Source organism: Neolamprologus multifasciatus, chromosome 4 (assembly GCF_963576455.1).
Source record: "Neolamprologus multifasciatus chromosome 4, fNeoMul1.2, whole genome shotgun sequence".
Lineage (NCBI taxonomy): Eukaryota > Metazoa > Chordata > Actinopteri > Cichliformes > Cichlidae > Neolamprologus > Neolamprologus multifasciatus.
In genome coordinates, this window is record NC_140442.1 from 27,214,065 (window position 1) to 27,240,571 (window position 26,507).

Below are 26,507 nucleotides of genomic sequence, written 5' to 3' on the forward strand. Positions count from 1 at the left end.
CTGGGAAATCCACAGGCAAATGAAGAGGCCACCCACTATCAGCAAATATGGGAAAAACAAGATCCGGGAAATCAGTACCTTCACCCTGCTGGTGATCAGGTACCTTGCTTGGATAATAAGCTGACAGATAGAAGCCATAGACATCAAGAAATAAAAGCTCCTTACCATGCATGGGGGGTTTCACCAGTCCAGCACCCTGAGAATGTACATTAAGCAGAAGGAAGAAGGCCAAAGACTAATGAGTGTCAGAACCACTATCCAGGAATAAACAATAAATATCCACGAGTAAGATTGCCATCAGGTAGATAGCTACAACTGGTCATTTGCTCAGTGAATACCTCAGGCAGCACAAACCTAAGAAAGAAGAGTAGCAAGAAGAGGAACCATTATCGAAGGACAGGCCACTGCATGGCGTCTGCCACCAGCAAAGAGAAGAAGTGGCTGACACTGAGAAATCCTGCCAGTGGTTGGACAAAGCTGGACTGAAATACAGCACAAAAGTGCTAATCATGGCAGCACAGGAATAAGTGGCTCCAGCAGATCCCAGGACAATATCAGAGATCTCTGTCCAGAAGAACGCAATCCAAGGAACAGGACCTCAAATCTCTCTACCATTTTGGGGTAGAGAGTTTAGAGATTTAGAGATTTAAAAGGTGACATCATCAAAATTTGAATTAAGATATATAGTATCTTGTACTATTGTATTTTAAACTCAGATTTGGCCTGTAAGTACTTAAAAGACGCATTAAGTCATATGAAGATGAAAGCAAAGACTTGTGATCTTCTTCTAATAAAATTCATTATATGACCTTTTTATATGTGAGTGGTTCAGGTGCAGTCTGTAGTCTGAACTGATGTGTATTTGAAAGAGAGGCACACAGAGACAGACATGTTTGTGGTAGGAAGAAAATCAAATTACATAAAGATGTTTACACACATACACACACACACACATGCAGACTTAGCAGATGTCAGTTGTAGCTCCCATCCCGCAGGCAGAGATGAAGTGCTGTTTCTGTGGATGCATGAATGTGTATGATCATTTGTCTCCCTCCAGCTAGTGAGCAAGCCGTCCAAAACACAACCTGCTGTTTGGACAATACACCCTGATGGCTGGCTGTAAAAGTGTGTGTGTGTGTGTGTGTGTGTGTGTGTGTGTGTGTGTGTGTGTGTGTGTGTGTGTGTGTGTGTGTGTGTGTGTGTGTGTGTGTGTGTTTAATTGTCTCTGAGTTTGAGGTTTACAAAACCCCAGCTCTTCTTGTTTCATCTGTCCAAACAGTCATTTTTGCCATAGATTGCTGATAGTGTGTTTTCTTGAGTTTCTGATTCACATAAATTCATGTTTGTATGAGGAGAGAGGTTTGAATATTGTGTTAGATGTGTTGTGTACATGAAAAAAAATGCACTTTTTGGTGAATTCTGGGCTGGCACACAACAGCAAACACACCACAGTTCCAACTGTTTCTGCTGAACAGAAGAACAGACCAGAACCGGTCTCAGTGCAGAACTGTGTTAACAGTTTTGCACTGGGGAATTAACTTTTTGGTACATAACCCTCTGATTGTTGAAAAATGGTTAGCATGTTCCTGGTCTTGGTTCTCACCTGACCTGCTACCTTTGGGTCACTGAAAAAGAAGACAAGCATTTTTGTTTTCTGCAATTAGTGTATGATATCAAAGACATATCATATACTTTATACTTTAAACAGTTCAAACTTCATACTATAAAGCATGCATAAGGTATTAAATAATACTTCATATCTCAAGCATTTTTTTTATTTGATTGACTTTTTCCAACTAACTTATGGCATCAAGTACAAAACCAAAGTTAAGAAATTTAGAAGCTGCTAATGATTAATTGCATCATTTACAAAGTCTAAGTAAATGATTAACATGTCTTTAGATACATATTTATGCATATACAGAATAAGAGATTATTTTTGTGAGTGTGTTAACAGGTCTTATAATTCATGTTTAATTCTGGCAGTTACTAGTTTTTAATTAAGTACTTCATCTATACCTTAAAAAGTATTTATAATTGACAGATGTGTAGACATGATTCAGCTTAGACCTTGGCAGATTAGTGTCTTTGTGGTGCAGGTTCTCTTCAGGTACTCTGTCTTCCTCCCACATTTAAAGATATGCCGTTAGTGGGCTAACAGGTTAATTGGTGATTCTAAATTCTCCATAGGTATAAAAGTGAGTGTGAATGGTTGTTTGTCTCTGTGTTAAGCTGTCAATATACCAGTCATTTAAACCTCAGCTTTAGCTGCTGCAGTATTCTCCTGAACAATAGATGTCGCCATTCAGACAATAACACGTGAAACACGCTGAAGAGAACGAGGGAGAAGAAGCCAAACCAGAAGCCAAAACTTTGTCAAGGGTTTTTTTGTTTTTGTTTTGTTTTTTTGTAAAATTCTTTCCACAAACTTGAATTTTCAAAAATAAAAGAAACCAGTTGTAACATATCCCTCTGTATGTTAGTATGTCTCTGAGCTTCTGTGCAGGATCATTAATAAATTGGCGATAAAACTGGGACAAGGGTACACTGGTGTCTTTAACCCAGCCACGGTAGCCACAGACTCTAAGGAGCCACTAATCTAAATCTGAATCTCTGAATTTAACACAACTATGATGATTTTAAAAAGAAGCTTAAGCTTTAACAAATACACAGTTATGAGGAGAAAAAACTGAGAAAAAAGTATTACTATGTAATTGAGTTAAAAAGAGATCATGATGGAATCATAAATAGTCACATTTATGTATGTTCAAATCTTGTGCGAGAACCCTCTTCACTGAGCCAGAGCACTGAAGATGGGTTCTCGATGGGTGTTTCATCATGACTATAATCAAAAACATACAGACAAAGCATTATAGGAGTGGCTAAAGAAGAGTCAGACTAAGGTCATGGAGAATCCTAGCCACTATCAAATCAAGACCTCAATACTATTTTTCTAAAGAGCTTTCTTTCTAATGCTGATATTCCAATAAATGGATCAGAGAGCAACTTGGGGTTCAGTATGTTGCCCAAAGATACTGTAGCAGCCAGTAACTGAGCCACAAACCCAAACAAAAGCATAAATGAGTACAACTATGTAAAATTAGTATGTTTATGTAAAATAAGTATGTAAAAACAAAGATACAGTAAATAAACAATCTTTCCTAACTTTATATTGGATTATATATTGTAATTTCTGCTGTCACACAGTCTCCCAAAACACATGGCACTGACTCAAGGCATAGCATTTGAGAACCACTGTTCTAGTCACATTTACAGGATTACAAAATCTAACTTTCCTTGAGCACCCTATATATTCTATATTGAGTTTACTCACAAACTGATAAAATGGCAATTTTATCTATTTAGAAAGGCATTTATGACAGGTGGAATGATGAATCACTTACGAAGTAACTGTGTATTTTTTCTAACAATTGTTAATTATTGCACACTCATCTTTCAGCGCTACCTGGATATACTTAATATTCCTCTACCATCGCTACTGTGTGACATACATTTTAATTCTTTTATTAATTTCTGATTGGACAAAACAGAACCAGCCGATGTTTTGGATGACAACTTTTTTTTACATTTGTCCTTGTTTTTTTCTGCCTCTCCTTCTTTCTGGTAATAAATAGTCTCTGCTGGTACCTTTGTCACTGTTATCTCTCCACTTCATCCACTACTCAGTGGGACCTCAGTCACTCATTGCTCTCTCTCTCTCACTTTGTTTCCCTTCCGTGTAGTTTTGTTTGTTCATGCAGTCCTCCTCAGACTTAACCTCAGTTTTAACCTTTTGCTATCATCTGTATTATTTTTTTGGCATTCTTTTAGTTTTTTCTTTTTCTTTCATATTTTAATGTCCTTTAAACTTACAATTTTTGACCACTGTTTTTTTATTTGTATGTGTGCCTTACTTTCCTATTACCCTTTCTGTATTTCTTACTCATTTGTCAAATCTCTGCTTTTCTATCCATCCTTTCCCTGCCCATGTTAATGTCAGCTCAGAGGCGCAGTCTGGAACAGATAGCATCTCTATTGAATCTCCCTCCAAAGTGGCCTTGTCACACTTTTTTCTTTTATTCTCTCCTTTAATTGCATTTTTGTGTGTTTTCTTTGGCTTATGTTCTGTCTCCTGTACCCCCATCTTGTCTGAGTTCCACACCCTGTCACTATAAAACTGTCATGATGCTCATAGGGTGGCAGGGTGGGCCTCTCTTATTTCCTTTACCCCCTAAAAAACACACACTCAAATGACTAGAAAAATACTTTAGCCAACAGAAAAGTAAACCAAGCATCAGGCCACCCAGAAAAGTTCAGCTTCACATTTAAATGTTTCTGTAATGTTCACAAGCAGCAAAAAGGACTGTAGCGTAGTGTAACAACAGCTTCGTAGAAAGTTCGAAGAAGCATTTTTCAAGGTATTAATATAAAATGGATATTACAAGCAAAGCAGTAGTCAAGACTGTTGCCTCACACCATGAAGTTTCTGGGGCCATCTGGCCAGGGCCTTTCTGTGGGGAGTTTACATTTCCAAGCTTCAAAGGTTTTTAATGGCATCCTCCAGGCTACAGATTCAGAGGCCTATTTGATCCTTTTTTTCTTAGACTTAACTGGTGTCTTTTCACACAGAGGACCATAATATTTTCTGTACATGGCTACACATGAAATGGTTCAGATCCTACTTGGCTTAGAGAACTATTTATGTTGGTGTCAATGATTTCAGATCTTTCTCAGCTCCATTTTTTATTGTGGAGTTCTGCAGAGCTCAATACTTGGGCCTCTGCTATTTTTGTTGTATATGCTGCCCCTCAGTTCCATTCTTAGAAATCACAAACTTGCTTTCCATTGTTATGCAGATAACACTCAGGTTTATGTGCCACTAAAACAGAAGAGGCTCAGGCTCATTTATTTTTATTCCTATATTTCACTGGTCAGTGGTTGCCGGTTTTAGAGTGCTTTATAAATAAAGTTGGCACCCTTGGCTTGGCTTCTTATTTAAATCATAAGTCTTATTTAGATCTGCACACACAGAGATAAGTGTTCTTTTCTATGCCATAGCATTTGTAACATAATATTCATACACATTGTTTGGTTTTGGGTTTTTGTTGTTGTTGTTGTTTGTCATACACTCACTCAATGAATCCCATCCCATGCAAAGAATCTACATAATGTGATCTATGGGGGAATATCATTTTTGTGCTCTATATTCTACAAATATATGAAGTTAATAATAAGTTTTGTGGTCTGTTGAGACACTACGTAAATGATATTGTTAAATGTCTGTCTTTCTATATCTTTCTTTGCTACTGTGCTCAAAACCTCCATTTTCCCTAATCCCTTTGAGATTAAATCAGTCTGTCAATAAAGCAGATTTGAACAGAGCAGTTTAAAAAAGAGCAAAGAAAAAAAGCAATACTCAATCACTCAATGACCTAAGGTACCTGAAAGAGTCTCTTCCATTTCCTGCACACACATTGCATTGCACAGTTCCCAGAAAAGAGGTCACTCCTCAGTTAACACACTTCTTGACACATACAAACACAGACAACCTTTTGTGGCAACTTAACAAAACAGTTGTTGACTTTGTCTCACCCATTCTGAAAACACACATGAAAACAGATACACACACACACTGTTGAAGGAAATATAGCGAGCACATGACAGAGAGAAAGAGAAAGATTTTTTTTCTTCCAGGAAAAATAGATGTGTTTTCAATCTGATTGCTCATTCCTCCTGTCTCCTTTTCCCCCACCTTCACTCTACTTATGTCCTTGTCTCCTGCTGTCTGACAATATTTACTGATTTACTGCTTGTTTGCTCGGGTGTGTGCGTTTGTCGACCTGTGTGCATACCTCAATGAATTTGCAGTGTTGTGCACAATGAATAAAAATGTTTGGCAACATAATGTAATAAATATGCACAAACACACTTCTGGACATGTTTGTGCGTGTGTGAATGTTCACTAGAGCAGTGCTGTTGCCCAGAGGTGCACCGTCACCTCTTAGATAGCCAACCAAGAAATTAATTTGCGTGTGTGTGTTAGCTGTGGGGTTAGTCATTAGCATTACAGTGCCAAAGAGGAGGCACTGAAGCAAAGTAGCACACGCATATACACATACACAAACACAAACACACACTTACACAAAGGTTTGCCCCCACCCTGCTTGATTTTCATTGTTGGTAAGACATTATGTAGCACAGACACCAAAACACAGATTAACCAAGGAGAGCCAGGTAGATATGGGTTTGGTTTAAGTTTATGTTACTATATTGATCACTCTATATTAAATACATAGTTGATATATTTTTCTTTTACATTTTGATCGTACATTGTTAAAAGTGCATGTGGTATAGTTGTTTTACAGGTAAAACAATCTGATTAATGCATTCAAACAGAGAACTAAAGAACTTTTCATGATATCACAGTTTTAGTACATTACTATTATGACTTCTGCTGTTGCTTTGTGCTTTGTAAGGTTTTATACCACTTATTGTCTTTGTGGTCAGACTAGATTCCTCTGACTGTTTTGGTTTTTTTGTTTGTAAACAGGCAGACTGATAGCCATATTAATATAAAGTGATGCTCAATTGGCTGAAGTAATGTTGCATGGACAGCAACACTTTAAGTGATTGGACAATCAGTCATCCACTTCCAGCCTGGGGGGTGACAGTCTGTCTCCTCCCTCACACTGAAGGAAACGGGATTACATCATATTCTGTCCATCTGTCTGTTACTGTCCACTTATACATTCTGCTGACCTGATTCTAACTCTCAAGGTCAGTATGCACACAGAAAGGAGATGAAATTCCAGTACAGGTAAGCATAGATCACCAATCACATACCATCTACTGCTGGGTGTATTATGCACCCAAAAGTGTTGGTTTCACTAATCAGAGAAGAGAAAACTAAGTCAGAGAGGAATGTCAAATAATGTGTGTGTGTGCATGTGTGTGCATGTGTGTGTTTGGGGGGTTGCATTTCTGTAATGACCCAAGATTTTACTTGGTTTTTATCATGACATCGTTTGGTGTACACTACAAATGTTATGGATAGTGATTCATGACTGATGCCTGATGTTGGAATATTACTTTAAAATTTCCTGTCACTTTGTACAGTGTACATTTCTAAAATTCTGACTTCAGCCTTGACTGCCTTTGCAGTAGAGACCAGTACAACTAAATAAAGTTCTCTTTGCATCATTCCACACTACTTCACCATTGCCACATCAAACTCTAACAAGTTAATTAATGAATTTGTCACTCATCATTACTGTAATGACTTTGCACTTGAAGAACTAAAGTGATGTGTGAATGTCCATGACAGGGTTACTTTTGGGATCACAAGTTTCATGTCAGGATGCATATATAAGCAAACACATAGGTCTAACCTACATGAAAAAACACATAAATAGACATAACACATAATCTTTATCCAAATAAACACACCAAGTAAATCCTTATGCAAACAAAGTTGTGTCATGCAAATTAATTTGCCAGCTATCTCATATCAGACTGATGGAGAAAGAGGGGGCGAGAGTGATGGCTGGAAAGCCCAAGGGAAGAAAACACACCATTTTCCAGCTGATTAATTTTTCCAATTTCATCGAGATACGGCCATAACCTGCTTCAATTAAAACACCACTCTGGAGACAGACACTGTGTGTGTGTGTGTGTGTGTGTGTGTGTGTGTGTGTGTGTGTGTGTGTGTGTGTGTGTGTGTGTGTGGAGCTGATGGTTGTATTTTATTGAGTGGAAAATTGAATCAAATTGTTTCTTTCAAACAGTCTGTTATCCTCTTCTCCTCAGTCTTTTCTCCTTCCCATCTTCTATTCCTCTTTCTGTTCCTCCTTCCTTCCTACTTTCCTGTATGACTTTATATTGTTCCATGTTTTTGTATCTTCATTTCTGGCTCTGATTGGTTCTTTCTTTCTGCAGAATAAAAACAAATTCTAAACAATAAATGCTGGAAGGCTGCGTCAGGTTAGCGCAGCACAGATTTTTAGAGTATATCTCCAAAATGAATGTCAGTAATTTTAAATGTGAAAGAACCAACTGATTTTATTTTTTAATCAGTCAGTTCACGAAGAAGAATCCTGTTGCATGGTTTTCAGGTATTTGGAAAAAATGTGAATGATCCATATAATTAGAATATTATATCCATTCTAGGAGTGTGAAAACTATTGGTTTCCCCACATCTAAAACATCCTGGCTTCTGCACTGTCCATTCAAACAGTTTGGCCAGAGTGCAGTTATTTTGTTTTGTTTTCATTTGTTTGTTTGTTATTAAACAGGGGTCTATGGATATCTGTACCAAATATTGTGGCAATCCAGCCATGTCTGTACAAATTTCACAGTAGCTGAGCAGCAGAGATATCAAACACAGATTTACTAAGGACCACACTGTACATGAGATTCGCTGTGGCCTGACATATATGTGTATATGTATATCACTATCACATAGTATTCTCCAATAAAGGATATACTGTAAATCTGTAATGTTGTTCTCTTCTACTAGATATATTTCACAGACTACAGTAAGATATTTTTTCTATATAATTTGTGAAGTGCTAAGTTATCCAGGTTATCTATGTTTCAAGGGACAAAAAATCATTCCAGTTGTTGTTGGACCAGACGACCCACCATGATCGGTCAAAACAGCACAGATGGCCCACTTAAATATGTGCACATATGCATGCATTTAAGACTATGGCAATTCTGAGTAGTACATGCAAAAAAAGAAGAGGAAAAAGAAGAATTACTCACATTATTTTCTGTTTAAAAATGCATTTCTAAGATTAATTATTTTTGATTAATTGGATTTTTTAAAAGCCTGTATGAGAGCAGGACTTACAGGTGAGTAAGTAAGTTTTCTATGTCTTTCTCCTCCAATTCTACACAAACAATCTGGCCCAACTAGCAGAAGTTTATAAAAAATGTTATACAACATCATCTTTGTAGGACATCTTAGTTGTGCAGCATGTGCAGAACAAATAAATGTAACATTTTAGTGATAAGGAGTAGCTAAATACCATTAGCTTGGTTCAAAGCTGCATTTACAAACGCTACAGGTGCAACACACAGACACAGACATTTACTTGCTAATTAGTACTAAGTAGAAAACTGATAAACTAGAATTTCATTCACTAAAACTAAAGCTCTATATAAGTAAAATCCATTTAACAGTAAACACATTATCTTGCGTTTATAATGCCTGCATCCAAGCAAGACACAGTCCTCAGTGTCCTCAATGTATCTCTCTCTCTCACGCTCTCTCTCTCTCTCTCTCTCTCTCTCTCTCTCTCTCTCTCTTTCTCTCTCATACCTCCTCACTGACAGCATCGTGAATCTTCATTAGGATAAGAATAAAGGCATTCACACATTCATCCATACACCAAAGTCACTTTGAAGAAAGAGTAGTAGGACAGAAGGGAACTGAGGAAGAGGAGAAGAAGGAAAAGAAGCAGGAAAGCTTAAAAATGTTCCACAGATTAGGAATGAAGAGAAGATGGGGAAAGGAAGAATGAGAAAGGAGAGAGAGGAAGACTGTGGTTATGGAAGTTTATGTGATTTACATCATTTCCAGCACAGTAACATGTGTTTTCTACTTAAAAGGCATTTTACCATTTAAACTGTTACCTAAATTTAAAGTAATTTTACATCCAAAATATTTGTCATAATTGCTATATTGGGCTTTTTTCTTAATTTTATTTGAAATAACATGTGAAACTAGACTTTTAAAAATATCTGAGTTGGTTGATCAAATCTCTTTCCCATATCCACTTCCCTCTCCCATGCTGAATTCCTGACTCCAACAAGAGAAAGTCCAGCAATCTGGGAATTATTCTAATGTTATAAGTGGGTTTGATTTCTTTATGAGATTTTGTTCTTTTCCCTGTGTCTTTTATTCCCTCAGTTTTTCTGCATTGTACAAGAACAAAATAATGGGACAAAAACAAGAATGGCAATGTTGCACTACAAGATAAAAGATGTGACTTTTTCATTTTTAGAGGCCCAAAATTCTTGGCCTTCAGTTTTGATAACTGAAAAGCACGTTCTACTGTGTTGAGATCAAGTGACTGATTTGGCAATAAATTAAGACCGATAAATTTTCTTTCTAAAATTGAGCAGAGAGTATATCCCTGTAAATTTTAGAATTCACTCTTGCTAGCAGCAGTCACATTATCAATAAAAACTAGTGACCCAATTCCATTGGTAGTAACATGGCCTGCACTGTGTTTATGGTGGAGCCAATATCATCAACAAATGATGATCACAAGCTGTTTCTCACTACTAATTTCATTTGTCCACAGATTGTTTTCTTTTCCAGAATTGAATGTTTTTTTGTGGTAAAATCTAATCTGACTTTCCTGTTCTTGAGCATGCCAATGGCTTGTACCGTGTTGTAAATCTTCAGTATTTGCATTCAATTACGTGTCTCTTGATTATAGATTTAGACAATGGCGTGTCGACATCCTCAAGAGTGTCCTTTGCTAGATGTTGTGAAGGGTTTTTTTTTTCTTAAACAAGAAAATAATTCTACTATCATCCACTTTAGTTGTCTTCTAGGTCTTTTTCTCTTTTTCTTTATTTGAGTTTTCAGCGTAATGATTGTCTTTTTCATTTGTATCGACATCTCTGAACCTCATGTTGAGAGTGCAAGTGAACAACTACCAAATATTATTTCAACACTTAGAATAATCCATCCATTCATCCATTTTCTTCCGCTTATCTGGGGCCGGGTTGCGGGGGCAGCAGCCCAAGCAGAGAAGCCCAGACCTCCCTCTTCCCAGCCACCTCCTCCAGCTTATCCGGGGGAACACCAAGGCATTCCCAAGCCAGCCAAGAGATATAATCTCTCCAGCGTGTCCTGGGTCTGCCCCGGGGCCTCCTCCCGGTGAGACATGTCCGGAAAACCTCACCCAGGAGGCGCCCAGGGGGCATCCTTGTCAGATGCCCGAACCACCTCAACTGGCTCCTTTCGATGTGGAGAAGCAGCGGCTCTACTCTGAGCCCCTCCCAAATGGCCAAACTTCTCACCCTATCTCAGAAGACCCCTATGAAAAGACCATTGAGGAAACAGTTCACCCTACCCGGGATAGGGTTATCAGGGCCCCGCCCTGGAGCCAGGTCCGGGGAGGGTGCCCGAGGGCGAGCATCTGGTGGTCGGGCCTTAGTCCATGGGGCCCGGGGGGGCACAGACACAAAAGGGACATGGGCCAATCTTCCTGCAGGCCCACCACCCGCAGGAGGCACCGTAGGGGTCGGGTGTAATGTGAGTTGGGCAGCGGCCAGGAGCAGAGGCCCTGGCGGACCGATCCCCGACTACCAAAACTGGAAATTGGGGCATGTAATGTCACCTCTCTGGTGGGGAAGAAGCCTGAGCTAGTGCGTGAGGTTGAGAGGTACCGGCTAGATATAGTCGTGGCTCACCTCAACGCATGGCCTGTGCTCTGGAACCAGTCTCCTGGAGACTGACTCTGTCTCAGTCTGGAATTGCCCCTGGTGAGAGGCGTCGGGCTGGGGTGGGTATCTTGGTATCCCCTCGGCTTGCTGCTGGTATGTTGGGGTTTCTCCAAGTGGACGAGAGGGTTTGTTCCCTTCGCCTTCTGGTCAGGGAACGGGTCCTGACTGTCATCTGTGCTTATGTGCTGAGTGGCAGTTCAGAGTACCCAGCCTTCTTGGAGTCCCTGAGTGGGGCACTGGAGGGTGCTCCTCCTGGGGACTCTGTTGTCCTACTGGGAGACTTCAATGCTCAAATGGGCAACGACAGTGAGACCTGGAAGGGCGTGATTGGGAGGAATGGCCTCCTGGATCTGAACCCGAGCGGTGTTTTGTTATTGGACTTCTGTGCAAACCACAGTTTGGCCATAACGAACACCATGTTCGAACACAAGAGTGTCCATAAGTGCATGTGGCACCAGGACACTCTAGGCCACAGGTCGATGATCGATGTTGTAATCGTATCACCAGACCTGAGGCCATATGTTTTGGACACTCGGGTAAAGAGATGGGTTGAGCTGTCAACTGATCACCACCTGGTGGTGAGTTGGATCAGGTGGCGAGGGAGGACGCTGGACACCCAAATGTACAGTGAGGGCGTGCTGGAAACGTCTAGCAGAGACCCCGGTCCGCGAGTTCTTCAACGCACACCTCCGGCAGAGCTTCAATAGCATTCCGAGGGAGACTGGGGACATTGAGTCCGAATGGACTATGTTCAGCACCTCCATTGCCGAAGCCGCTGCACCCAGCTGCGGCCTCAAAGTAGTTGGTGCCTGTCATGGTGGTAACCCCCAAACCAAATTGTGGACACCTGAGGTGAGGGGCGCCACCAAGCTGAAGAAGGAGTCCCACCCGGCTTGGTTAGCCTGTGGGACTCCGGAGGCAGCTGATAGATGCCGACAGGCCAAGCGGAATGCAGTGCGGGCGATGGCTGAAGCGAAAACCCCAGGGGTGGACCTCGTTGTAGGGCTCTGGATGTTGTAGGGCTGTCTTAGTTGACACATCTCTGCAACATTGCATGGAGATCAGGGGCATTACCCCTGGACTGGCAGACCGGGGTGGTGGTCCCCATCTTTAAGAAAGGGGACCAGAGGGTGTGTTCCAACTACAGGGGAATCACACTCCTCAGCCTCCCTGGGAAAGTCTATGGGTGCTGGAGAGGAGAGTTCGTCCATAAGTCGAACCTCGGATACAGGAGGAACAATGCAGTTTTCGTCCTGGTCATGGAACACTGGACCAGCTCTTTGTCCTCTCGAGGATACTCGAGGACGCATGGGAGTTTGCCCAACCAGTCTACATGTGTTTTGTGGACTTGGAGAAGGCATTCGACCGTGTCCCTCGGGGGGTCCTGTGGGGGGTGCTCCAGGAGTATGGGGTGTCTGGCCCATTGCTACGGCCATTCAGTCCTTATACAACCCTTGCAAGAGCTTGAGCTGCATAGCCGGCAATAAGTTGGACTCGTTCCTGGTGGGTAATGGGCTACGCTAGGGATGCTCTTGGTCACCGATTCTGTTCATAGTTTTTATGGACAGAATTTCTAGGCATAGTCAAGTGGCAGAAGGCTTTCACTTTGGTGGTCTCAGGATCTCATTTCTGCTTTTCGCAGAATTTCGCAGTGGTTCTGTTGGCTTCATTGGGTGATGGCCTCCAGCTAGCCTTGGAACGGTTCGCAGCCGAGTGTGAAGTGGTGGGAATGAGAATCAGCACCTCCAAATCTGAGGCCATGGTCCTCAGCCGGAAAAGGGTGGAGTTCCCACTCAGGGTCAGGGACGAGGCCCTGCCCCAAGTGGAGAAGTTTAAGTATCTCGGGGTCTTGTTCACGAGTGATGGGAGAAGGGAACAGGAGATCGACAGACGGATTGGTGCAGGGGCTGCAGTGATGCGGACGCTGTACCAGTCTGTTGTGGTGAAGAGAGAGCTGAGTGTAAAAGTGAAGCTCTCAATTTACTGGTCGAGCTATGCACCTACCTTCACCTATGGTCACTTAGAATCAATTCCAGAAAATTTATCTGCTTAATTTCTTATACAAGACAGAGAACAGGCCTCACCTGCTCTCCAAGGATCTATCATGTGGCCTGTTCATTTTCCTTTGTACATGCTCCCTTTAGGTCAGAACAGAAGTCATAGTGTGTGGCCCTACAATATTAACTGAGAGGTTGAAAGATAACCTGGGCTCTTTAATTCTCTCTTGGCTCTTGGCGAAGGCGGTCGCACTTTTCTCCTCTCCTCCTCTCCCACTCCCATATCTTCCCTGCTTAGCCTCTTGTCCTTGTCCAGTCTCGTGTTTTTTGTATTACTTTTCCCTGGAACACTCTCTCACAGTCTGTTCTCTAAAACCTAAAAGAGAATTATGGATTTGATCAACTGGTCCCTGAATACTATTGACACCCTTTTCTCAACGAGAAGTCTGGGCTCGGGTGAGCCTGAGTGTCCGGGTGGTACTTTCCCTGCCGGATACACGATGGACGGGTGGCAGAAATGGAGAATCATGTGCCTGGCAGGACTGTCGATCGAAGACGCTGAAGATATCTACGTATTCGGAACCATGATAACAGGATTTTTGCTGATCGGAGCTGGCTTGGCCCTGGCTTATCGAAGAATTAAGAAAGCGGAACCAGCTGTTCAAACCCCCCCCCCAAGGCTGCCCGCTGGGATTGAAACGATGGGATGAGGCGTGAGTTCTCAGAATGGGCTTATTGAGTGCAGCATGGATAAGATCTTGGAGAAGCTTACAGCTGCCGTGAATACTCAGAATAAGACCTCTGAGCACAAATTGGATTACATCTTGGAGAAGTTCACTCAGAATAACACCTCTGAGCGCAAGTTGGATCACATCTTGGAGCAGCTCACTGCGGTCGTGAGTTCTCAGAATCTGCTCTTTGAGCACAAGAATGACAAGACCACGGAGCGCAAGTTTTATAACATCATGGTTCGCGGGAGATTGAGAGACCAGTGTCGGACTGTTAAGAACAGCTTTGAAATTCTCATGAGTGGTTCGCACTAAAGAAAAAACCACCATCATAATGTGGCTATCCCTTCGGCGCCAGCTGCAGGCTCAAGGTGGTGGTGCATTTTCCATTGTTATACCTCTCTGACCTGTCTTCCCCATGTGATGTTTTTGTGTAATGTATGTATGGTCGGAGGGTAAGATGCCGCCGCCATTCCGTGCAATAGGTCGGCAGCCTTAACATGAAATTTCCCCTTGTGGGACTAATGAAGGTATCTTATCTTATCTTATCCCTGGTGAAAACTTAAGGATAATCTTTGACTAAAATTTGAAATATGACAAACAAACCCATGTTGCGGTCAAGAGCAGGTTATCCCAACTAAGAACAATCTCCAAACTAAAACATTTGTTTAAATCTATCAGATCCAGAAGGTGTTGTGCTTGTTTTTGGTACATCTAGACTGCACTACTATAATGCACTGTAGACTGAAGTTATTTAATCTTGTCTTCCTCATTTACAGTTAGTCTAAATTGCTGCAACCTGATTACTGAATGGGACAAAACAGAAAAGACAGTTTGTGTTACTCCAGTGTTGGCAGCTGTGCACTGGCTCCCTATGCATTACAGTATCCAGTATAAAGTGAAGCTATTTGTATTTAAACCTCAAACGGCCTTGCACCTGCATATAGACACGCTGCATCCACACACTCCCTCAAGATCATTAAGGTCTGCTTCCCAATCACTCTTGATCGTACCTGAAAGAGTGTCATGCTTTTGTTGTCACTCTGGAATGATCTCTCAACTGACTAAAGAGTGGTGATTGTCTTTAAATCTAAATACTCATACCATTTTTGTCAGGCTTTTTGAGGTAGTTGATCCCTGGAACTATGGCTTGTTGTGTGTGAATAGTGTAAATATGTTCAGTATGAACTGCTGTGAATTGTGATTTTTTTATTATTATTATTAATTCATTTTTAATGCGCTATATAAATAAAATTTATTTAGTTACTCACCTTGCTAAAAAAAAACTCAATCGTTGTTGCATGGAGATCAGGGGAGATCAGGGGCATCAATGGTGCAATTATTTTCATCCTCTGAAAATAGGATATGTATAAAAATGGTCATAATTTCTGAAAACATTAAAGGAATACTTTTGTTAAACTCCTTGAATTAAAGCTGAGCATCGGTACCTCAATTGCATCTTGACTGGTTGACCTTACTTGGTTGTGTCACTATCCAAGCAATCCAGACATCTTCTCCTTCTTATGGCTACTTTCTCCAGCTTTAATATTTGAAGCAGCCCTAATCATTACTGTTATAGACTGTATTGCTCTGAGGCTAGGCTATTTTAACAACGAACACACAGTAAGGCAGCAAAGGGAAATAAGTAAATTTTTCATTTTTGTTCCTGCAGCAGTTCCCAGGATTATTGATACTGTAAAAAATACTATGTGTTATCATATGGACTATGTATCTGCATTTATGCTCACAAAGGTACTTAATGGTATTTTCCTTGTGTGTGTGTGTGTGAGAGAGAAAGAGAGAGACAGAGAGAGAGAGACAGAGAGAGAGAGTATTTTTGCCTCCTGCTGTGCTGTAACTGTCTTTCTGGGAACAGGCTTATCCGGCATAGTCCCCCCTCTCAGGGTTCACAGCAGAGGTCAAAGGTGAAGTGTCAGAAAGGTCATTTCCTTGGTGATAATTCTCCGATTCAGACACAAGGGACATTTTTCACACTGTGAGAATCATACAAAATCGTACACACCAGTGACTTGGCACAGTATGGAGGCAAGTAAGTATACATATCTATCTGTCTCCAGATAGATATTTTCTTTGCTTTTGCTGCAGCAAGAACACTGACAGAGAGTAGAAAGAGAGAGCATATGTCTCCTATACTGACTTCTCTTCATTGGATTCCTGTTAAATCCAGAATCAAATTTAAAATACATTTTGTCACATACAATCACTTAAATAACTGATTTCATAGCACAAAATCCACCCATTACTCACTCACTATGTATATATGTACCACTCTGCATTTATTCATTTGTTTTTTATTTAATCATTATTTAATAATAATAATACATTTATACATATACATACACATATACATTTATACATAATCAGGCTCTCTTCCAGCACGTCTTTGTCCAGTCTTGCTTCCCTCACCCACAACCAATTGTGGTAGATGGCTGGCCCTCCTTGATCCTGGTTTCGCTCCTTGAGAGGTTTCTTCCTGGTAAAGGGGAGTTTTTCCTTCCCACTTATTTACATTATTTAATACCTTAATTAAGATTTAGTGTCTCTAATCACTTCTTCAAAATATCTTGATAAAGAAAATGCAAGCTGTCCTTCAAGTATGTTTTAAGTAAGTTTTAGTAGTTATACTTTCATAGTTGTTGTTATTTTGTACTTTTGTTTTTGTTTTATTGTTCCTTTGTGAAACTTATTAGTAGTAGCCAACCATTGGAACCACAGTGACATTCGCTGGCTAAATAAACAACAGTGGACGAGAGTGAGCAGGATATTCTACGAGCATAAATAGCAAAAAAAAACTTAAGGGAGGGAAAAAAATTAATCAACATACTAAGTTGGGACTAGATGCATTTTTATTTGAAATCTTTGAGGGTGATAGTCTCCGATTTTCAGCCTTTGCAGATAAAATATGTTTTGCTCGATTAAAATGAGGATTTGGTGAGTCAAAGTTGTTTTTCGTTGCTGGCAGATAGCATGCTATTCCCTTGTGTACTTTACTAAATAAGCTGTTGAACACACTGATAGCTAAGATGACAGTAAGTGTATTTTATATCGGGTCATTTATTTTAGTCGACTCATGTCGATCAGAGATAGAGAACAGCAGCTATAATAAATCCAGGTTAACCCCTTAAGGAACTAATATAGGTTAACTTGTAGTTTAAACAAATCAGAATTTCACATCTAAATTGGAAAGTGAGAGAATTTTCTTTTCTTTTCTTTTGTGTGTTTGTCTTCGTGTTTAATTTATTTCCTTCTGGGTTCTGGATACAACAACTAAGGTCCACTTGAAATTGTATATTTCTGTGTCTTCCATTTTCCTTTCCATTGAATACAGCTTTAGCAGTGAATTTCATAGTGTCTGCCAACAACCTTCTGTTAGAGTTTTCGGTTTTACATTATTATTGAACTTTTATATTTATATATATATATATATAACTTTACATTACCCACCAGGAACGAGTCCATATATATATAACTTTTTTTATATTATTTATCATTTCTAGTCTTTTGGTTTCTTTGCTAGAGTTCTTGGTCTATTGGTTTATGTCTCTGTGTTCCATAGTCTGTCTCCCCTGTCAGCTGTATCCCTTTGTCAAGTCCGCATCTCTGTGTTATGTTTCCTGTTTTACTTTGAAAGTCTGTGTCTCATGTTAATGTATCTGGTTTTGCTTCCTTTGTCTCGTTAGCCCTGATTTGTCCAAGCTGTGTTTCCTTCCTGTCTCCCATTCCCTGATTGCTCCCTCTGTGTATTTAAGGCCTGTGTTTTCCTTTGTCAGTGTTGTGATTTCCCTCATCCTATGCTGTGTGTTCTGTCTGGCTTGAGTTCACGTTTTTGCTTCTGCACATTGGGTCCACCATTCCTGCCTGCACGCAGCTCATGACACCTTCAGCAACCACTCAGATGGTTGACAGCTGGTTGTCAAATGGATATTAACTAGCCAAGGAATGTGTGGCCTGGGGTTATTAAGATTAATTATTTGATCCTTTGCTGAATTTGTAAGTTTTCTCACTTACAAAGACATAAACAACCTCTAATATTATTGTAGTTTCACATTAATGGAAAGAGACAATAAAAATTCTCCCACAGCAGCCTAGACTTATTGTAGAACCAGTAAACAAGGATTCATATGCTTTATCAAAGGGGAAAGTTTTAACCCTTATCTTAAAAGTAGAGAGGGTTTCTGTCTCCCAAATCCAAACTGGAAGCTGGTTCCACAGAAGAGAAGCCTAGAAACTGAAAGGTCTGCCTCTCATTCCACTTTGAAATACTCTAACAACCACAAGTAAGCCTGCAGTGTGAGAGCGAGGTGCTCTATTTGGGTGATATGGTACTATGAGGCCTGTAAGATAAGATGGGCCTGATAATGTGTTTTTTGTTTTTTTAGGTTTGTTTGTTTTTTTTGCCAGTTAAGCATCCAATTTAGATTTGTCTGACCACAGAACAGGTTTCCACTTTTCCTCAGTCTTTTTTATATGAGCTTGTTTCTGAATCACCTTCACATACAGCTGCTTCTTTGTGCCTGGTTACAACTCATTCATTGTTGATGGCACAATGATTTGCACTCACAGGCATGATTTCTGGAAGCATTCCTGACCTATGCAGTGATTTTTCATGCAGTACCACATGTCAGCCTTAAGATCAGAGGTATCCATCCACTGATTTTACTTTTTTTACATACACAGCAATTTCTCCACATTCTCATAGTCTTTTGATGGTATTAAATACTGCAGATAATGAACTATTCAGTCTCCACAGCTGCTTCACAACTATTATAGAATAGTTAACTGTTCAGTGGTAATTTTGAGACTATCCACAAAAACAGATATTTATGAGACAGAGCTCTAAGGTAGCCACAGTATACATTTTAGAAAAGAGAACTTGTTTAAGAAAAGAGCTACACATGTGACTTTTCTATTCATTTTTGAGTACATAAGTAAATTTAGGCTTTGTGTTTTTGTCATATTTTGTTAAATATGTTCCCAAGCCAAACATTCATGCACACACACACAGAGCGTGAAACGGGCAGAAACAGACACACTCACACAGGGTCCGATTTATTCCTCATCTTGTTCCTATATTCCTTCACCTCCTTCCACTTTTCCTCCCTTTCAACCTTTTCTCCATGTGATCCACCCATCGATCCTCCTCCACAAAAATTCCTCCTCTACTGCCCCCACATCTTCTACCCATTCCTTCTGTGTGACCCTTTGACCAGAACCACACAGACAAGCATTTATGCAGCAAAAGCAACATTCATATTCTGATGATTAAGCTAAAGCTTGACTCCAACAGCACCTTATTATTTTCTTCCACAGAACAGAATTTAGTACTTGAGCTTGAATGTAATGTTTTAACATGATTTAATGGTCTTCATTTGTACATGAGTCGGTTTAATGTGGATGTGAAATTGGGGACTCTCCTCAGGGTGGAGGTATGGACTCCTGGAGCTGGTTACATTGAATTACACTGAAACTATGCACTATATTGTTGTACTTTTTGTGCAAACACTAAAAAGGTTTAAGTGTTTACACTTTAAAAGTTCAAGCGATTACATGGCCACTTCTTTATATTGTGCAAAAAAGTGATAATACTACAAAAATGGGTAATGTTATTAAATTAATATTATTAATTACACTTCTTTACACTAAAAAAGAGCAGCATTGCAAGTAGCAGCATTCTGGTTAATCTAAGTCTACAGGAAGTGAAAGTAAGTCTATATGATGTCCTCTGAACTAATGGAAACATTACTATGTGTAGTGTTAATAGGCTCGCTGTTTGAGGTCTCATGGTGTTAGTGATATTAAGAGGCATAATTGAGTTGCTCAACAGACCGAGGACCAATCGGCACTCTGTGTGTCACCCTGCAGAGAGACAGGGAGACTGAGTGCCACACACAATGCACTCACACACACTAAGCCAATACATCAGGGTTAAACTGGCCAAACTCATTTTTCTGAAAAGGTCGTTGTTAAACACTCAAGTCTCACCGAGATATTACTCTTAACATTTCTACTTGTCACATTTCTCTCTGCATGCAAGGCCTTTTTTTTTTTTTGGGGTCCTCATTGTTTTTCTTTTTTTGCAAAATATCTGTAATGTCAGTAACTGTGTGTGTGTTTATAAAAGTTGGTTACCAGTGCTGTGTGTTACGCAAAATACATACCATGGTAAATGTATTTAAATCTAAAGGGTTTAAGTGAGTGAAATGAATGCCAGAATGATTTTAAAGAAAAACACACACACACACACACAAGGGAGAGAGGGAAAGGGGGTTGAGCAGACAGGGATGGAGTAAAAGCAGGGGGGATGAGCTCAGCTGTGTCCTCATCTCATTTTCAATCTCAAACCAATTAATTGGGCTGAATTACTCTCACAGCGGACACACACACTACGTTCAGATTTTGTAACCTAAGGATAACGCGTGTGCTCGCTCTCCCACATGCACATGTACCATTTCCCATTTGAAGCACAAGATAAGCAAGTACACATGCACACACCCTGCTGTGAGCGCAGCAGCAGTCAGCACAGTCGGACATGAAATACTGTCCAGTAGCATCATCCATCTGCTGTGCTTACACCTCCTTCACCCTTTCTTCTTTTTCCCTCTCCCCTTCTCTATTTTTCTCTTCTCCATCATTACTCTCTTCTTCCTCTCATCACCACTGCTGTCAGTAAATTACATATTCCCTTTAAAAAATTGTCTTTGTAAAGTGGTGAACACAGATGGAAAAGACAAGAATAAAATTACACCATTACACTGAGCTCACATGTGAATTTTTCTCATTTTGAGGGAGGGAAATGTGACAGCAAAACAAAGTCTATCACCTTGTTTCCATAACAACACACTTAATTTGCCAAACTTGTTGGCTTTTTGTTGCTACTGAGTTTAAAAAAAAAAAAAAAAAAAAAAGGGGGTGCCTGAGGTCCCTCATAGCTATTATAGTTAAATTCATTTGATTTGTATTTGCAGTCAGTATTTATTTAAAAAAAAAAAATCTTGAAGCAACTGTTGTCATTTGGCACTATATAAATAAAGTACAGGTAATATGTAGTTAATGCCATATTATCAGAAGAACATAATGAAAACCTTAATGGTTAGAAACTCTGTTAGTTATGTTGTGAAATCCTGAAATGTAATTTAAAAATGACGTATCTAATTCTTGTTCAAAAAAGAATAGCGCAACAAGATTTGCTGGAAATCCAAAAACTTGTTAGCCACAAAATATAATTTTAATAGTAATAATAGTAATAATAGTAATAATCTTAAATATCTAATAATTAATACAGTAAATGGGCTTTTTATCATAACTTATTGTCATCTAGTTGCAAACTAACAACAACCTCTTTGTAGTGTGTCATGGATTAAGTCAACCAGTGAGACAACCAACCAGATATTAGCTTGTTTCCTTTCTGTCAGTCAAAGAGGTGCAAGAATTCATCTTATTCATTGTACTTTTTTTGAACCACCACAAATGGTTCTTATGAGGCATTGTGCTGCTAACAGAACTTCAGCTCTTTGCAAGCACCTGCACTAATAGCAATAACTGATAGCTAATGCTAAACTAGCCAAAAACCCAGAATAATACATGACATTGATATTACAATATTTTACTACCACTCACAAAAAAGAAAATACATCTGTAACACACGTCAGTGTTAATTCGCCAAGTAACATGTGGACACAGCTGTTAAATGTTCTACAGTGCCTATATTTACATGTTGCCTTTTCAGGCTAGCTCACAACATTTCTTTATCACAACTGATCTTTGCGCAGCTGTCTGCTCTCTCTAATAATAAATCCATAAACAACATATAATAAGTGAACAAACAAGAAATGCTCAGTTCCTAATGGAAAGCTCCCAGCAGTCTCGGCCCATTCAAGTATAACTAAAAGTTTTAAACCTCATCTTAAAAGTACAGAGTGTCTGAATCCAACCTGAGAGCTGGTTCCACAAAAGAGGGGTCTGAAAGCTAAACCTCTACCTCCTTTTCTACTTTTAAATACCCTCTGACCCACAAATATAAGCCTGCAGTCTAAAAGAGAAGTGCTCTATTGTGGTGATATGGTACTATGAGGAGCTAGCTGGAGTCAGTCCCAGCTGTCACAGAAAGTTGGTAGCCAGAACAGCTTAATGGTCTATTACAAGGCCAACTTAGAGACACCATCATTCACACTCACATTCACCACTTTGAAAAATTTAGAATCACCAATTAACCTACTATGGTGCATGTCCTTGGAATGAGGCCAGATTCTGCCAACCTGTCCAAAATCTGGCAGGTTATGAGCCAAACCTGCCTGCCTGCTGGGAGGTTTGGCACCAGCTGGGGCAGTTGTGGCTCAGATGGTAAAGCGGGTCATCTATAAATCGGAAGGTCCTTGGTTCCTCTTGTCGATGTGTCAAAGAATTGTTGGTCTGCTCCAAGCTGCCACAATGTATCCATCAGCATGTGAATGTCTGGAAATGTTGGATAAAAGTGCTTAGGTATAGATAAAAGCACTGTGTGAATTTGAGAGTGTAAATGGGAACCCCCTTAACGCCTAGTGTGTCATATTTCATACACAAAATTTTTGTGGGGTTGTTTTTAGACTTTTGTAGCGAATATGACACAAATTCAAATATATATATATATTAGATTTCAGAAGATTCAAAAAACCTTTCATTTTCAAAAAAATTGAATTTTCAGGCAATTGTTTTAGGCTTTAAAGGGTTAGATGTTAAAATTGAATAAAAATGCACAATGTAGGTACCAGTCCATTTTACCAGCCAGCCCCTGCTGGTTTCTGGAATCAGAAGTCTCAGCATTAGTGTTTTGAAAACTGCCACTTGGTTCCTCTGAGTCAGAAGTGACCATATTTAGACTAAATAATGTTGTTAAGCTTTCCTGTAGTGCTAGCATACTTAGACTCTTCCCATATAATGCTTGGATGCAATGCACAGACACTTACATGCATCAGCTATTGAGAAAACAAATGAAGTCAAACTGAAGATACTTGAACGTGTTTGTGTTATTTCCTGATCCCATCTGGTGACAGAATAACTGACTAATCATTTAGTTTAGTTTTTTTATTCAAAATTCATCAGCAAACAGAGGGAAAGACATATAGAGTCACTGACCAAGTCCATATTGACTCAATGTGTATTTAGTCACTCTCTCTATTAGAGAGAGAAGTCCAGAGGGCAAAGGTGCCAGGCCACACTCCTCCTTAACATATATACACATAAAGAGGCTCTTCTCTGACCTCTGACCTGCTGACTTCCCGTTTGTCTCACTATCTCTGTCTGACCTTCTCTGTTCATTTCGCTCCCACACTTCCCACACTTCCACATCCTACAGTTCCACTTTTTATATCAAGACATGCTTCCACAAAGACAACGAAATAGGATCAGTCTTTTTATCTTGAAGCAAGCTGCCTGTTTCCTTAACATTCATATACTGAACAAGTTAAATGGCTCCTGCTGTGGTTGTGCTGTTGCTTTAGAGATTGAATTTAAGTCTCTTGATCCTATAGAGTGAGCCTATGGATACTTCTATTCCGCTTAACAGAGCAGACATCTTGGCAACAACAAATAGGTGGAAATGACAAACAATCTGTATTTGAAGGCACTGATTTAATCTCTGTGTATTCAAGCTTTTACTGCATCAGTGGTACTTGTTTCCTTATCTGTACCCTCACATACACACATTGACCAGCAAAGTGGTAGTTACTGGTGGACATCTGACACACACTCTCTCTCTCTCTCTCTCTCTCTCTCTCTCTCTCTCTCTCTGTCCTTTTTTTTCTGGCCCTGAGAAAAGTAACAGCAGCTACAGTGGCCAGTCCAAGGGTCAGTCTGGGGTCACTATGTTACCAAGGTAACAGAGACAAGAGTTTCTCAGCAGTCAAACATCAGCAAGGTCAGTAAATGGTCAAATACCAAGACTGGATTAAATGTATGCACACACACAATATTAAAATATACTATTATCACAATATGAAACCTTCAACAAAAAAGTGTAACAAGTGTTAATTCATATAAAACCAGCCGGACAAATGGATGGATGATGGCTGAGCTCATTAACTCTAATGATTGTACCAAAATAAAATGTTAAAAGATTTGTAGAACTGGGACCTGGACGTGAGGTGTTCCAGACATGGCCCAATGGATGGACACCCCAGACCAAGAACACGCTGGATAAATTACACAGAGGAGTCAAAAACAGGATGGATGGATGGTCTTAACTTCAAAGAAGAAACTCAAAACAGCAAAGACATGCTGTAAACAACTAAAGAAATGACTGCTGCTCAACAAAATGACTTCCAGTCTGAAACTAGTCCGATTAACTAAGGTGAAATTAGGGATTTTTATGGGCAGAGTCTATAATTGCAAAACTTTAATTTGAAAAAGAAATAATTAAATGTACATAATGAAAAAAAAGTTTTACATTTTTAAATTACCTTTATTTAACAGATCAAACCCAGACCTATCTAACACCCAGTGGTATTGTATTTTTTTACATTCCATTACAATTTTCCTTAACCCTGTGAAGCCTGAACCATAATTTTTTGCTAGAAAATTTGGAACATTTCTTCTTCTTTTTTAATTTAATTGTGCAATTTATTGAGGTTTTTCAAGAAAACAAATATTCCACTGCTGATATGGAGGTCTTAAAAGCTCAGAAAGTATATTTGTATTAAATACACTTGGTGTTAATCAACAAGCACATACCAGTTCTACAGTCAGCCTGCTGATGTTGATATTAAAATCAGTTGCTCAAACAACAAAAATTACCCATATTGAGTTTCTACATATAACCAATGAAAGAACAGTAAATCCTTGAATAAGCCACAATACTAGTGTTTTTAATGTATTTATTTATCTGTATAATTCTATTGATTGATATATATTTTTAATTGTATTTCTTTCTTATTACCAAAAATTGTTTGTTGTAATTACAAATACAACCAGGTGGTAAAACAAATTACCACCTGGTAAACGGCATTACCAATAATTTTACTATGCAGCCATTTAAAAAAAAAAGGGGGGGGGGGGGTCTTTTCTTTTTTCCTTGTTCCTCCCAACAAATCCCATCGTGATTGCAAAGATAATTTTATAACAATATATTTAATGATATAGTCGTCAGGTAGTAACAGTAATAATATTTGTAAGCATATATTTGGAGATTTAGAATATACTAAAATTACTTGTTCTTTTGAATCAAATTCTAAGCAATATTTTGCTTAATAAAGATAATAATAAACATTATAACCAGATATGATTACAGACTAACAGAAGTAAAGAATGTTGCAGTCATTTTTGTCCAGCAGGAGGCTCTGCCCACACATATAATGAATACTCAACAGTGACCTGGCCTTCAACTCTATGCTTCTGCAGAGGCATAGAGGGACCTGGCATTCAACCCTGACCTTTGCCCCTACCCCCTACCAACTAGTTCAGCCTGGGGTCAGCTTTCCTACACAAAACAGGTTCAGAGAGTGGGCAGTGGGCAGGTACTGTTGATCAGCTGCTGCTCTTGTTACAACTACTTTAGGCACTGGCAATTTATTTCCATCACATTAAGCCTAACACTTTAATAAGATAAAATACTGTTAAAGAGTACTACTACTGTATCTACCAAATACAGTAAAACTTCTTCTGACTGTCACTGTATAAAAAGGAGAAACATTTAAAGATGAAGATGATGTCGGCCAAAAAGTCCCATCTCATTGATCTCATTTTTTTTATGTAAATGAAGTTTGCATTTCTGAAGTGTGTCACAGCTAGTCACTAGCTTCCAGTGAATATCGATTAGTAATTTTGCCAGGAACATTAGCTGTCATTTGGAGCTCTGTTTTTGGCCACTTTGCGAGTAAAGCATTCACTCTTTTTAAGCCTGTTTTAGTTTTTACATGACTGCTGATAAAAATATAATTTTAAGCATCACAGAAGAAAAAATAAATAAATATCAGATGTACTCTTCTGATGCCCAACCTTACAAACCATACTTTTAATCTTAAATAGCTGCAAAAATAGATTTTTTGTGTCCTTTTTTCCACATTTAACTGTATCTGCAGAATGCAAGTTTTCAGTTTCTGCTGCAAGAGTTTTAAAGCTGCCACAGAAGCTGGGATTCTGTGTGTATATCTCAATCTGCATATCTGTATTTCAGCCTGAGTGGAGGGTTGTTGTGAAAATTGGTCAATAAATCTGTGAATCTATACAGAGATTTGTGAATTTGTAGAGGAATCTGCAAATGTGTAGCCAAAGTTTCTGATCAGATTTGTGACTGTGTAAATAAATGTGTAAGCATGCATAGATAATA

The 26,507-nt window shown here is 39.4% G+C and overlaps 1 long non-coding RNA gene and 1 pseudogene across 1 annotated transcript in view; both read left to right on the forward strand.

The window, feature by feature from the left end:
- Positions 1-26,507, forward strand: part of LOC146520668 (uncharacterized) — a 489,613-nt gene that overhangs the window by 441,370 nt on the left and 21,736 nt on the right. The gene's annotated exons all lie outside the window — the stretch shown is intronic.
- On the forward strand, positions 13,554-14,503 carry LOC146520686 (uncharacterized; annotated as a pseudogene).